Raw genomic sequence first — 15,940 nt, 5'->3', positions numbered from 1 at the left:
AAGGAAATAAATAGCGACAACTGAAATTTTACTGCAGAGAAGGAAATAGCCTGAATTTATATTAAACTTTATTGGATGAATCCATTTCAACCAGCAGGTGAAACAGATTGTTCTAACAAGACGTTAGGTTTATAAGCTGGAAATAGTACGTTCAATCCTTATGCTGGGTAGCGATATTGTCTACGGAAGAGATCTTGACAAGCAAGGTTTTGTGAATTGGCGTGGCAGATATAAATTTCCCATATTTCTCATGTAAGTTCCACATAACCTTATATAACAAGTGAGAAAAATAAGTTAAACAACTCACTTGATTTGAGGAGGTTGGAGATCGGAGGGGGTGGATTCGTTTTAGACTGTGCAAACCTGGTGACGTTTTAATTCTAACTAATAGCTGCTGCTGCTGCTGCTCATGGAAGTGGTTGCATATGTATGACAGTTACTGGTTATTTAAGGGACTGCTTCCATTGGGGCAGGCGGAAGTTCTGATGTCGGATACTTCGAGCGAACATTATTTTGTTTCTAATACTAGAGTCCAGACGCACAGGTTTTTTTATTTATAGTCTTATGTTTCTTGACTCTTAACAGACCTGGGGGTCGCGATCTTGGATAATTTCACAACCGTTATACCAGATCCAACTCTGATTTTTCTACTATCTTTGGTGTCAGAGAATTTTCGACAAACAAGCAAAGTTGAGGAGACGGCTGAAAGAAACCAACTCCTAGTTCAAAAGCTAGGTTTACAAAAATATTTTGGAGGAGTGGATTACGGAGTCACTACTTATTTAGACCAAAAGTCACTCGAAGATAAGAGTTAATGGGATGAATGGATTGTCAGTTGTACAATGACGGATAATCTGAGGTGATTAAAAATAACAAATAAACTGGAGTATATAAACTTATTAGAATCACATATGTTACGTCAATAATTTATTTTATTAAATTTGTAAGGCATTTCAATACAGTGCTGTAACGTTATACACATTTACACACGTGTTAACATTTAGACCCAACACGTTGTAGATTCTGTCGCAAGGAACATAAGAAAAGAAGAGGAAAGAAATTAAACTCGCTGTTTCAGGTTTAAACAAAAACCATTTATTTTCGTCTCCGGCCGCGTGTGACTTCTCGTCTCGGTTGTGACGTCATCTCTGTGTCTCTAACACGATCATTAGTCTGCACACACGTTCGTTTTTATAATCTTTATCCTTTTTTTTCCTTGCCATGATGTCATCTTGAACATGACTTGTATATAACTGCTATACGCGCCTGCGCTCTATTATATGGGTATTGAGAACGAATATTACAAAATTCTGTTTTAGTCAGTTGTAAATGGCGTCTCAGAGTCAACTTTGTTGAAAAGAAATCAGAAATTATTTTTAAGATGTCAACTCACCTAGAAAAAGGAATTTGCTGACTTCAAACAACAAGCTGGACATCCTGCAGTAATTTTAATCCTCCAAAATGCAATTAAGAAAAAAAAAAAATGGTGACTAGATTAGAAAAAAGCCAGTGAGATTTCAGGTCTGAAAAAGAAACACAAAATGATGAATGAACATTTTCATTTAATTTAATGTAATTGAAAAGAGAAAACAAACAATTATTTTACAATATAAATTACTTGATTCGTTGATTTAGGGAAAGATACCCTTGCAAGAAAAATAAATAATCACATTGAAATGAAATCAAACCAACATTTTTTTTCAAGAATGTTCAATTCAAAGTACAGATTTATAAAATTGTTATAAAAATTAAACCAGCCTACATTAATTTGTGTTTCTGTAATAAACGTATATAATTCAGGGCTGATTTATTCGACAATATTGACAGAATAAAATATATATATATATATATATATATATATATATATATATATATATATATATATATATATATATATATATCTTCTATAATATAAAGCTGAATGTCTGTGTGTGTCTGGTCACGAATAGGCTCCTATATGGTTGACTATTTTAAAAAAACTGATTACATAAAATGTATCGAGACACAAGAATGGGTATGTTTGATCTGGCAGAACAGTGGTTCATTAAAATTGTGGGGTCTGCGTACGCGTCTGGTCCACAAAGTATGGAAATAAAAAAAATTAAAAATTAAAAAAAAAACGTTTACAAGTGTTTTTGATATAGATGTACTTGAGAATACTTTGATAAGTATGTTTTAACTTAAATAGGGATGGTATAACAAAATTATGGGGTCTGCGTTCGCGCCTGGCCTCCATAGAATGGAAATAGGCACAAACTTTAATAAAGACTTTTCATATCTCTCTGCGTAAGTATACTTTGGTAATTATGTTTCAGTTTGAAGAAATATGATCACAATCTTGGTCACCAAAAAAACCCTCATAATCTTTAAAACACTATCCTAGAAGCATACTTTTAACACACACACACACACACACACACACACACACACACACACACACACACACACATATATATATATAATATAAAGCTGAACGTCTCTGTGTGTGTCTGGTCACGAATAGGCTCCTATATGGGTGATAATTTTAAAAAACTGATTACATATAATGATAGAAGATGTATCGAGACACAGGAATGCGTATGTTTGATCCTGCAGAACGATGGTTCATTAAAATTGTGGGGTCTGCGATCGCGAGCGCCTGGTCCCCAAAACATGTAAATAAAAAATGAAAAAAAAACGTTTACAAGTGTTTTTGATATAGATGTACATAATAATACTTTTATAAGTATGTTTCAACTTAAATAAATAGGGATGGTATAATAACATTGTGGGGTCTGCGTTCGCGCCTGTACTCCATGGAAATATGGCACAAACTTTAATAAAGACTTTTCATATCTATTTGCATAAGTATACTTTGATAATTATGTTTCAGTTTGAAGAAATATGGTATAATAAAATTATGGGGTGTTCGTTCGCGCCTGACCTCTATAGAATGTAAATATGTTACAAAGTTTAACAAGGTTTTTTAAAAGAGGCGAGGGTCCACAATAACACCTTAACTTTAATCTTAATTCACGTTAGCTTTTATTTATTTATTTTGAGTTGAATCATATTGTGTCGAATACATTCCCCTCATAAATTTACGTTCTTTTTAAAGATAAATCGAATATTCCTACAAGCACAAAATAACGGAAAACATTAAAATATGTCTATAAATATTCCTTACGTTGACGGAACTCTCTTAAGTCGTTAACACAGAATGCTCAGGTGCCTCTCCTTCAAATTGAAAACGGGGCTCTCCATTTCAAAGACGCTGCCATTTTGATTTTTTTTAAACCGGTTCGTGAATTAAAAAAAAATAATTTTTACAAACTACTTAAAAATACAAACCAATAAACTTTTCTACCATAAAAGTAACTTTTATTGACTATGGTAAAATTTATTTCTTATATGTTTATATTATTATATATATAATATTTTCTCTTTGTAAGGAAGCATCATTTTGTTGGTCAATCTTGGCTACGACTGGAAACAAAGTTGATATGAAAAAATATATTTTAACAAAAATTATCTTTACTTTCATCATATTTTGCTTAGGGTAAAATTTTTGAGTATCAAATCCTATCTCTTTACAACCCCCTCCTTTTCATGACCTATCATACTTTCATCAATCACAGTCAATTTTCTGTAGGCTGTTTTTGAACCACGTCAACGATAGGTACTTCTGCTAGTATATATATATATATATATATATATATATATATATATATATATATATATATATATATATATACATATATGATATATATATATATATGATATATATATATGATATATATGATATATATATATATATGCTATATATAATATATATATGATATATATGATATATATATGATATATATGATATATATATATGATATACATGATATATAAATATGATATATATATATGATATATATATATGATATACATATGTGATATATATGTGATATATATATATGATATATATGATATATATATGTGATATATATATATGATATATATATATATGATATATATGATATATATATGATATATATGTGATATATATATATATGATATATATATATGATATATATATGATATATATATATGATATATATATGATATATATATATGATATATATATATATATGATATATATATATATGATATATATATGATATATATGATATATATATATGATATATATATGATATATATATGATATATATGATATATATATATATGATATATATATGATATATATATGATATATATATGATATATATGATATATATGATATATATATGATATATATCTATGATATATATATGATATATATACATGATATATATATATATGATATATATGATATATATGATATATATATGATATATATATGATATATATATATGATATATATATGATATATATATATGATATATATATATGATATATATACATGATATATATATATGACATATATATATATGATATATATATGATATATATATGATATATATATATATGATATATATATGATATATATATGATATATATATATGATATATATATATGATATATATATATGATATATATATGATATATATATTATATATATATGATATATATATGATATATATATGATATATATATGATATAAATATGATATATATGTATATATATGTGATATATATATATGTGATATATATATGTGATATATATATGTGATATATATATATGATATATATATATGATATATATGTATATGATATATATGTATATATATATGTATATATATATGATATATATATGATATATATGATATATGTATATGATATATATGTATATATATATGATATGATATATATATATGATATATATGATATATATATATGATATATATTTATATATATATGATATATATATATATATGATTGATATGATTGAACAACGTCATCGATAGGTACTTCTGCTAGTATATATATATACATATATGATATATATATGATATATATATATGATATATATAATATATATATATGATATATATATATCATATATATGATATATATGATATATATATATGATATACATGATATATACATGATATATATATGATATATATATATGATATATCTGATATATATGATATATATATATGATATATATGATATATATATGATATATATGTGATATATGTATATGATATATACGTGATATATATGATATATATATGATATATATATGATATATATATGATATATATATGATATATATATATGATATATATATGATATATATATGATATATATATATGATATATATATGATATATATATGATATATGTGATATATATGTGTGATATATATATGATATATATTTATATATATATGATATATATATATATGATTGATATGATTGAACAACGTCATCGATAGGTACTTCTGCTAGTATATATATATACATATATGATATATATATGATATATATATATATGATATATATAATATATATATATGATATATATATATCATATATATGATATATATATGATATATATGTATATGATATATATGTATATATATGTATATATATATGATACATATATATGATATATATATATGATATATGTATATGATATATATGTATATATATATATATGATATATATGTAATATATATATGATATATATGATATATATATGATATATATATATATATGATATATATGTATGATATATATATATATGATATATATATATGATATATGGTATATGATAAATATATATATGATATATATGTATATATATGATATATATATATATGATATATATGTATATATATGATATATATATATGATATATATGTATATATATACGATATATATATGATAGATATATATGATATATATGTATATATATGATATATATGATATATATATGATATATATGTATATATATGATATATATATGTATATATATAATATATATATATCATATATATCATATATATATGATATATATAATATATATGATATACATATATGATATATATATATGATATATATATATTATATATATGATATATATATTATATATATGATATATGTATATTATATATATGATATATATATTATATATATGATATATATATATTATATATATGATATATATATATTATATATATGATATATTATATATATATGATATATATATATTATATATATATGATATATATATATATTATATCTATTATATATATATGATATATATATTATATATATGATATATATATATGATATATATATATATGATATATATATGATATATATATGATCTATATATGATATATATATGATATATATATATGATATATACATGATATATACATGATATATACATATGATATATATATATGATATATATGATATATATATGATATATATATGATATATATATATTATATATATATATATATGATATATATATATGATATATATATGATATATATATTATATATATATGATATATATATATGATATATATATGATATATATATATGATATATATATATGATATATATGATATATATATGATATATATAAGATATATCTATGATATATATGATATATATGTATGATATATATGATATATATAAGATATATATATGATATATATATGATATATATATGATAATGTATATATAAATTCAATACTAGAACATAATATTTATTTTAAATCTTACAGATGTAAACAAAGGTTGAAGAGAATCAATACTTTTCGACCGTAAACTTGTCACTTTATATCAGACTAGCAGGCGGACACGACGTCGCCCGGAATTGAATGACGATCAACGAATATTTCACAATCCTATATTTTTATTGTCACTAAAATCCGCGAAACCGGAAGGAGATCGGGAAGAAGCTTCACATGCCTCCATGTAGTAACTTAGTCCAAAATATGTTATTTTACATTGCATTCTAGAGAACCTACTGTTTCTTTTAGAAATTTTTTTCATATAAATTTCTTTCCAGTTAACAAAAAGACAGTAAAAAATTTACGAGCGGGGTTTGAACCTACAGACCACGTCATGCAAAAAAAAACAACAAAAAAAAAAAAACGAAAAAAAAAAACACGCTATCAACATATCCACAGTAAAATTTTACGGCCCGTTGTTCTATCATTATTGCGAAGCGATGACATGGAAAAAATATCTCTAACGATGATAGATAAATTAAAATAACAGTTTCGATTATCGATAATTATTGAGGGTATTCTGGGACAAAACTTAAGATCACTCCAAGACTTAGAAAATCTGTTCAGCCGTTTCGGAGTCTATAAGGAACGAACTAACACACGTACATACAAAGTTGCATTCATATAATTGTAGATAGATAGAAGAGAGATAGATTTGAAACCGACGGAATCGATGTTTTATTTGAGCTTCTGTAAAATTTTTATATATACTTGTGTTTGCGTGTGTGTAATTTATTGCCATAGGAAAAATAACCGGGCTTCAATTACTTGTGTAAGAGCATATATTTATAGTCATTCACAGACAGACTGCTTTGCCGTATCGCTATACTAGCAACAACCTCAAGCCAGGATTGAAACCCGACCGCCTAGGCGATAATTGACGCTTCTAATCGTTACGCTTTTTGGTTGCTCCTATGATGGGTTATGTGAAATTGCAATGATCACCATTGTCGTATAATCTAATAAACAAATAGAGCTTAGGTGTTTGGACAATGATCACCATTGTCCAAACACCTAAGCTCTATTTATTAGAGAGAGAGAGAGAGAAAATAAATGACAAAAATTTATTTTCGCAAAAACATATGTTAAATATGCAGATATTTTACTAAACGTCAAAATACACTTGTGGAGGATGATCTGTCGATTTTAGCTTTGCTATTGATTAAAAATCAATAAATATTTATTATTTTATCATTATTACTAGCAATGGAATATTTTGGTTTAAGTAAAATTAAATAAAAAAAGCCAATTAGAAGAATCGTTTTGGCATCGGAAAATAGGCATCAATTTTTCCGACTCTGATACCGATTCCGATACCCACAAATTTTCCGATTTTTCCGATTCCCGATTCCGATTAATCGTCCAAAAAAAAAAAAAAAAAAAAAAAAAAAAAACATATATATATATATATATATATATAAGACAAGTCATTGCCTAATTTTTATTTCCTCCTTTTACTCTCGGGACGTCAAGCACAAAAACAAAAATTGAAGCCAAATTATCATCAAATTTGACAGAATGATTAGAAAAAAAACTTTGTGTTTTTACATGTTGTTGTCTCTTTTAAACCAAACAGTTATTTCGAAAGAAATTTGGAAGAAAGTCATCTAACCGTCATGAAAACGATGAGATGCTGAGATAAGTATAAGCACCAGGATGTAAATTATCAGTTATTTTCTTTCCTATTGAAAACTTATAAACTTATTTAAAATAGATTTAAACGGGCAACGTGCTTTTATATATATATATATATATGTAACTACTTCATTTACTCACATAAAATTAATATACGGAAGTATAAATTTATGCGTAAACTTAAAGTATTTATTTCAAAAGTGCTCAATACGTAGGTAGGGCTAGTTAATAAGTTATAACATATATATATGGCGATTAAGCTACACTGAATATTCCGCGTTTCATCCACTCTAGGACTCTTCAGGCTTATGCGTGAATTTTGTGGTTGTCTGTCGTTTCTATGTACGCACCTTCTATTGAGATTTTAGTTAGCTAATCAGCTTCCTAGTATCTACCGCACCCTTCCAATCAGCCAATGAACGTGCATTTATCAAACAAAGGCCTATTTGACCTCTGGTTTACCTGTTCCTTTGTGCATGCTCTATTTAGCCTGGGTATCTAGTTTCTTGCCCTGTTTTAAATCTAGGTTATGTTTTTATGTTAGTTTATATATAAATGTATATATGTACATACATATATGCATATATATATATATATGTGTGTGTGTGTGATCGTCTATGTATATTCATGTTTATTTAATTTATTTATTTGTTTATTTTCTATTGTTAGGATAGCGATACAAAATAGTTTTCAAACTTACAAAAACAATAGAAAATAAACAAATAAATAAATTGAATAAACATGAATATACATAAACGATCACACATATGTATATATATACACGGGATTGAACCTAAATCTTTACCACCAACCCCCCCGGTACTCTAACCGTTAGGCTAACATGTCATATTGGCAAAATGGCAGTAAAAATATTTAAATACAAAAAAGGTTGTGCAAAATAAAAAAAAACGTTAGTCAGTTATGTGTGTACTTACTCTCCTGTTTGTGAACCCACATATTTTGTTGTAACTTTTTTTCTACTGAACCAATTTTCGATAATTTTTTTTAAAAATGTAGCTAATGAGGTGTTCTATCCAACTATATCACCTGTTTGAAATTTGGTTGCGAACGGAATTAGTGGTAGGGGTTTGAATGTGTCTCGATTCATTCAATTTCGGACTTAAGCATTTATTCAACCACTACCGTGGTTGAATGATTACATATATATCATATATATATATATATATTATATATCGTATATATATTATATATTAATATATATTACATATATATCATATATATTATATATCATATATATTACATATCATATATATATATTACATATTATATATATATCATATATATATTATATATCATATGTATATTGCATATATATATTATATATCATACATATATGATATATATAAAATATATATTATATATATCATGTATATTATAAATATATCATATATATATTATATATATGTATTATATATATATTATATATATATAATATATATATTATATATTATATATATATTATATATATACTATATATATATTATATACATACCATATATATATTATAGATATACCATATACATATCATATATATAACATATATATATATATATATCATATATATACCATATACATATCACATGTATATTATATATATATCATATATATATCATATATATTATATATATCATATATATCTCATATAAATATCATATGTATATATTATAAATATAATATATATATATTATACATGTCATATATATATATTATATATCATACTTATATATTATATATATTATAAATATATCATATATACTATATATATCATACATAATATATATCATATATAATATATATCATATACATACTATATATATCATATACATACTATATATATCATATACATATGATATATATCATATATATATTATATATCATATATATAATATACATCATATATGTATATGATATATATCATATATATTAGATATATCATATATATGCATTATATATATGATATACATATATTATATATCATATATATATTATATATCATATATATAATATATATAATTTCTTTACATATTAAAAATATATATCATATATATATTATATATATCATATAAATATTATATATATACAATGTATAAATATTATATATCATATGTATTATATATCATATATATTATATATATTATATACCATATATTATATATAATATGTATATTATTATATATATCATATATATATTATATATCATATATATCATATATATATATTATGTATCATATATATTATGTATCATATATATTATATATCATATATATATTATATATAATATACATTATATATATCATATATATATTATATTATATATTTTATATATCATATATATATTATATAGAATATATCATATATATTATGTATCATATGTCATATATATATAATATATATTATATATATTATATATATATAATATATTATATATATCGAATATATATTATATATATTATATATATCATATATATTGTATATATCATATATATTATATGTATTGTATATATCATGTATATCATATATATATTATATATACCATATATCTTATATATAATATATATATATATTATATATCATATATATTATATATCATATATATATTATACATATATATATTATAAATAGCATATACATCATATATATTATATATATCATATATACTACATATATCATATATATTATATAGATACATCATATATATAATATATATATCACATATATATTATATATACATCACATATATATTATATATATCATATACATATAATATATATACACATCATATATATATTGTATATATAATATACCTATAATATATATATGCATATCATATATTATATATATCATATATATATCATATATTATGTATATATAGTATATATATAATATATATCTTATGTATATATATCATATTTACATCATATATATATTGTATATATAATATAACTATAATATATATATGCATATCATATATTATATATATCACATATGTATCATATATTATGTATATATAATATATATAAAATATATGTAATATCTTATGTATATATATCATATATATATCATATATATATTAGGTATATCATATATTATATATTTATCATATATATATATTACACATGTCATATATTATATATCATATATATATTATATATACATATTATATATCATATATATATTATATATAAACAATATACATATTATATTCATATATTATATACATATTATATATATATACTATATTATTATATATCATATGCATATTATATATATCAGATATGTAATATATATAATATATATATCATATATTACATATATATTATATACATCTTATATATATAATATATATATATTTTGTATAGATATTTTATATCGTATATATAATATATATATATCATATATATATATATTATATATATCATATATATATATTATATATATATCATATATATATTATATATATATCATATATATTATATATATATCATATATATATCATATATATATTATATATATCATATATATTACATATATCATATATATTATATATTATTACATTATATATATCATATATATATTATATATATATCATAGATATATTATATATATCATATATATGATATATATCTTATATATCATATATATATCATATATTGTATATGTTATATATATTATCTATATATCATATATATATTATATATTTATCATAATATATATCTTATATATAATATATATATATCATATATATATGTTATATATGATATATATATTATATATATATCATATATGTGTATTTTCTATCATATATATTATATATATCATATATATGTATTATATATATCATATATATGTATTACATATATCTTATATGTATTATATATATCATATATATATTATATATATCAAATATATTTTTTATTTATCATATATATATTATATATATCATATATATATATTATATAAATCATATATATATTATATAAATCATATATATATATAATATACATCATATATATATAATATATAATATATATCATATATATATATAATATATCTCATATATATATATTATAATAATCATATATACATTATATATATCATTTATATATATTATATATGAAATAAAATGTAGTGGAATGACCTCAATACTCAACGTTTCGCCCGATTTATGCGGGCTTCTTCAAGAGGGATGGTCATTGACGAGAGAGTCGGAATATTGGGGCTATATATAATTATTTGTTGGACATCGTTGAAAAACTGTAGGGCTTTCTCGTCCAGCACCTGTTTGTAACTTTCGCTGTTCTGCCTTCTTTTTAGCCACTCCAACCATATATTTCCATGGGCAAATATCATACCCCAAACCATAGCCCTTCTCCTCCCATCTGTCGTTTGGCCAATACAACAAGCTCACCCCTTTTCGATCAAGTACACCATCCATCGGGCTCATCAAACTTAAAACGCTTCTCATTAGTAAATATAACCTTCTTAAAGTCAACATGCTTTGTTAACCACCTTTTTAGCACTCTCCAGTTTTGCTCCTTTGTGTTTCTTTGTTAGTGTAATTGTTTTAGCCTTTACATACTTCAAACTAACCATATGCAGCGTTCTTTGTACTGTTCGGACGTTTACCTCTAATTCATATTTCTCTTTCACTTTTCTTTACTGTAACTTTTTCTCCAGATGTCAAAAGCCGTGTCACAGTCCTCTTCATTCTCCTGTCAGTCCTCTTGCCAATTAATCTTTTCCGTCCTCTCTTTTCCGCTTGGAGTTTGTCTTCAGCATATATTCGACCGTTGATTTCGGCAGCTTCAAATCCATGGCAATCCTTCTGATGTCGAGGCCATCTTCCCGCTTCTTCCGTGGCAAAAAAAGGACTTCTTTAGAATGCATTTTACCTCATTGTGGTTAAAAGTAAAGAATCTTACCTCAGACATCGTGCGGCTCGTGTTAGGAAAGAAAAAAAAAGAGAAAATAAAAATGGCCGCCCTCTGGTGTTTATGGACTGAAAATCACGTGATGTGACGAGAGGGGGCAGGGGGTATGCAAATGAGATGTGGTTGGGTCTCTCTATAAAAGAGCCGTCTTCTTTATTTTGGGCGTCAGTGTGGAAAGTGCAGAGAGAAGAGAACAGCTGGATTTGAGTTTGAGACTTTTGATCTGAGGTTGAGTTCACATTTAACGACATTAAACTTAATTGTTTTGCCAGTAGAATAGAACAGATAATTGATTCTAATGATGACAGATACGGTTACAAGCAGAAAATTTGCATAGAGCAACATATATATAAACATGGCCCTTAATTAAATAAAAATAGAAAAAACTAAAATTATCAAAGCCAAACTAAAAAAATTACACACCCAACTACGTACTTACAATCTCAACGTCTTTGGCACTAGTAACCACCTTGAAGTACATTTTTCAAAGTGTCCGAAAACAATTGTCGAGCCCTTGTGTGTGTATATATATATATATATATATATATATATATATATATATATATATATATAATTATTTACTATAATAATTATTAAATACCTACAGACACTAGTGTTTTATCCTTTCGAGAATCATCAGTGCAGAGTGTCAGGTTGGTGCAAAATAATGTTGTTTTTTATATATGTGTGTGTGTTTGATTTTAATAAAATAATATGTTTGTTTATTTAAAAAAACTTTGCACTTGTTCGGTCTTTAAAATGTAAAATTTGGAATATATATATATATATATATATATATATATATATATATATATATATATGTGTATATATGTATATATTGCTATTGGGTAGATAAAGTAATGTTTTCCATTTAATTACTGCATAAGTTATTCCTGAAGAATTTGATGATGCAACTATCTTTACAGTTTTCTCACAATTAATTTTTCAGCTTCCTAAAAATATTTTCATTCTGTGTTTCTGTTATTGTACTTGGACCATTGACAAAACCTATCAGGATTTTCTCCTTTTAAAACCTCTCAGGATTATCAGCTTAAATCTTAAAACAAAGGGTAGTCATCAAATTCTTAGACAAACTTTAATGGAGATGTTCCAAAAGATTTGGCTGCCTCTTGTTATCTGATTTATAATGTACAAACGATTTTGCTGATTTAAAATTTGATCTTGAAAATGAAAACCTGTTTTTGAATATCTTTATTCAGAACAATAACAACCTTTGCTCTCTATAACTTGATTCCATCTATCAACGAGCTTATAAAAACCTGGCTTGTAAAATCATTTTAGGTTTAGATGCGAAATATGAATCTAACTCATGTTAATCTCCTTTCGAGATGTTGAGCTAAGTTCAATCTCCTTTCGAGATGTTGAGCTAAGTTCAATCTCCTTTCGAGATGTTGAGCTAAGTTCAATCTCCTTTCGAGATGTTGAGCTAAGTTCAATCTCCTTTCGAGATGTTGAGCTAAGTTCAATCTCCTTTCGAGATGTTGAGCTAAGTTCAATCTCCTTTCGAGATGTTGAGCTAAGTTCAATCTCCTTTCGAGATGTTGAGCTAAGTTCAATCTCCTTTCGAGATGTTGAGCTAAGTTCAATCTCCTTTCGAGATGTTGAGCTAAGTTCAATCTCCTTTCGAGATGTTGAGCTAAGTTCAATCTCCTTTCGAGATGTTGAGCTAAGTTCAATCTCCTTTCGAGATGTTGAGCTAAGTTCAATCTCCTTTCGAGATGTTGAGCTAAGTTCAATCTCCTTTCGAGATGTTGAGCTAAGTTCAATCTCCTTTCGAGATGTTGAGCTAAGTTCAATCTCCTTTCGAGATGTTGAGCTAAGTTCAATCTCCTTTCGAGATGTTGAGCTAAGTTCAATCTCCTTTCGAGATGTTGAGCTAAGTTCAATCTCCTTTCGAGATGTTGAGCTAAGTTCAATCTCCTTTCGAGATGTTGAGCTAAGTTCAATCTCCTTTCGAGATGTTGAGCTAAGTTAATCTAAATGTTTCTTTTAAACTCTTGTAATAAATGACATCTGAGAGAAGCAGGAGAATATGCAGAATGAGATAAGATTTCCCAACCAAATTCTCCTAGGATATCTTTGGTGCAGTGTGGGGACGAGCATTATCATGGTGGAAGATGACTCCCTTTCTGTTGATTAAAGGTCAACATAGATGAGAATATTGCTGAAAAATATGAATGATGCTTTACTTATTTGAAACAATTATCAATCAATCATATGATATGTTTAACTAATAACAATATACATAAAATAAATTACAATCGTTTAATATGCTTTCTCTACAAACCGGCCAAAACTTTTGTATCGATCTGATATATTCATAAGAATGGGTATAGATTCCAGTTATTATTCATTCTATAAAAGTCCTTTTCATGAACGTGAATCTTGCTTAAAACATTCAAGTAACTAGCAATTCTTTGAGCCAGCTGATTTTTATGCTGCACTTTTTAAGCAGGTGTAAATATTACCGAGTGTAACATGTTCACGTGTCCACGCCAAAAAAAACAACAAAACAAAAGCAAATAAACAAACTTGGAACCATATGAAATCTCCAGTTCTGTAACTTACAAGGTGGAACGATGAATTTGTCGCGTTAAAGAAAATAACACTG

At 24.2% G+C, this 15,940-nt stretch overlaps 1 long non-coding RNA gene across 1 annotated transcript in view; it reads right to left on the bottom strand.

Moving 5' to 3' along the window:
- Positions 1-15,940, bottom strand: part of LOC145293240 (uncharacterized) — a 1,271,116-nt gene that overhangs the window by 867,031 nt on the left and 388,145 nt on the right. Inside the window, exon 3 of the long non-coding RNA XR_013869695.1 lies at positions 1,394-1,523. This is a non-coding gene — a long non-coding RNA (uncharacterized LOC145293240). The remainder of the gene's footprint in view (positions 1-1,393; positions 1,524-15,940) is intronic.

This window comes from Euprymna scolopes, chromosome 14 (assembly GCF_053919585.1).
Source record: "Euprymna scolopes isolate OS-2025 chromosome 14, ASM5391958v1, whole genome shotgun sequence".
Lineage (NCBI taxonomy): Eukaryota > Metazoa > Mollusca > Cephalopoda > Sepiida > Sepiolidae > Euprymna > Euprymna scolopes.
The sequence above is the reverse complement of the archived record's forward strand: the minus strand, read 5'-3'. Positions and strand labels throughout refer to the sequence as shown.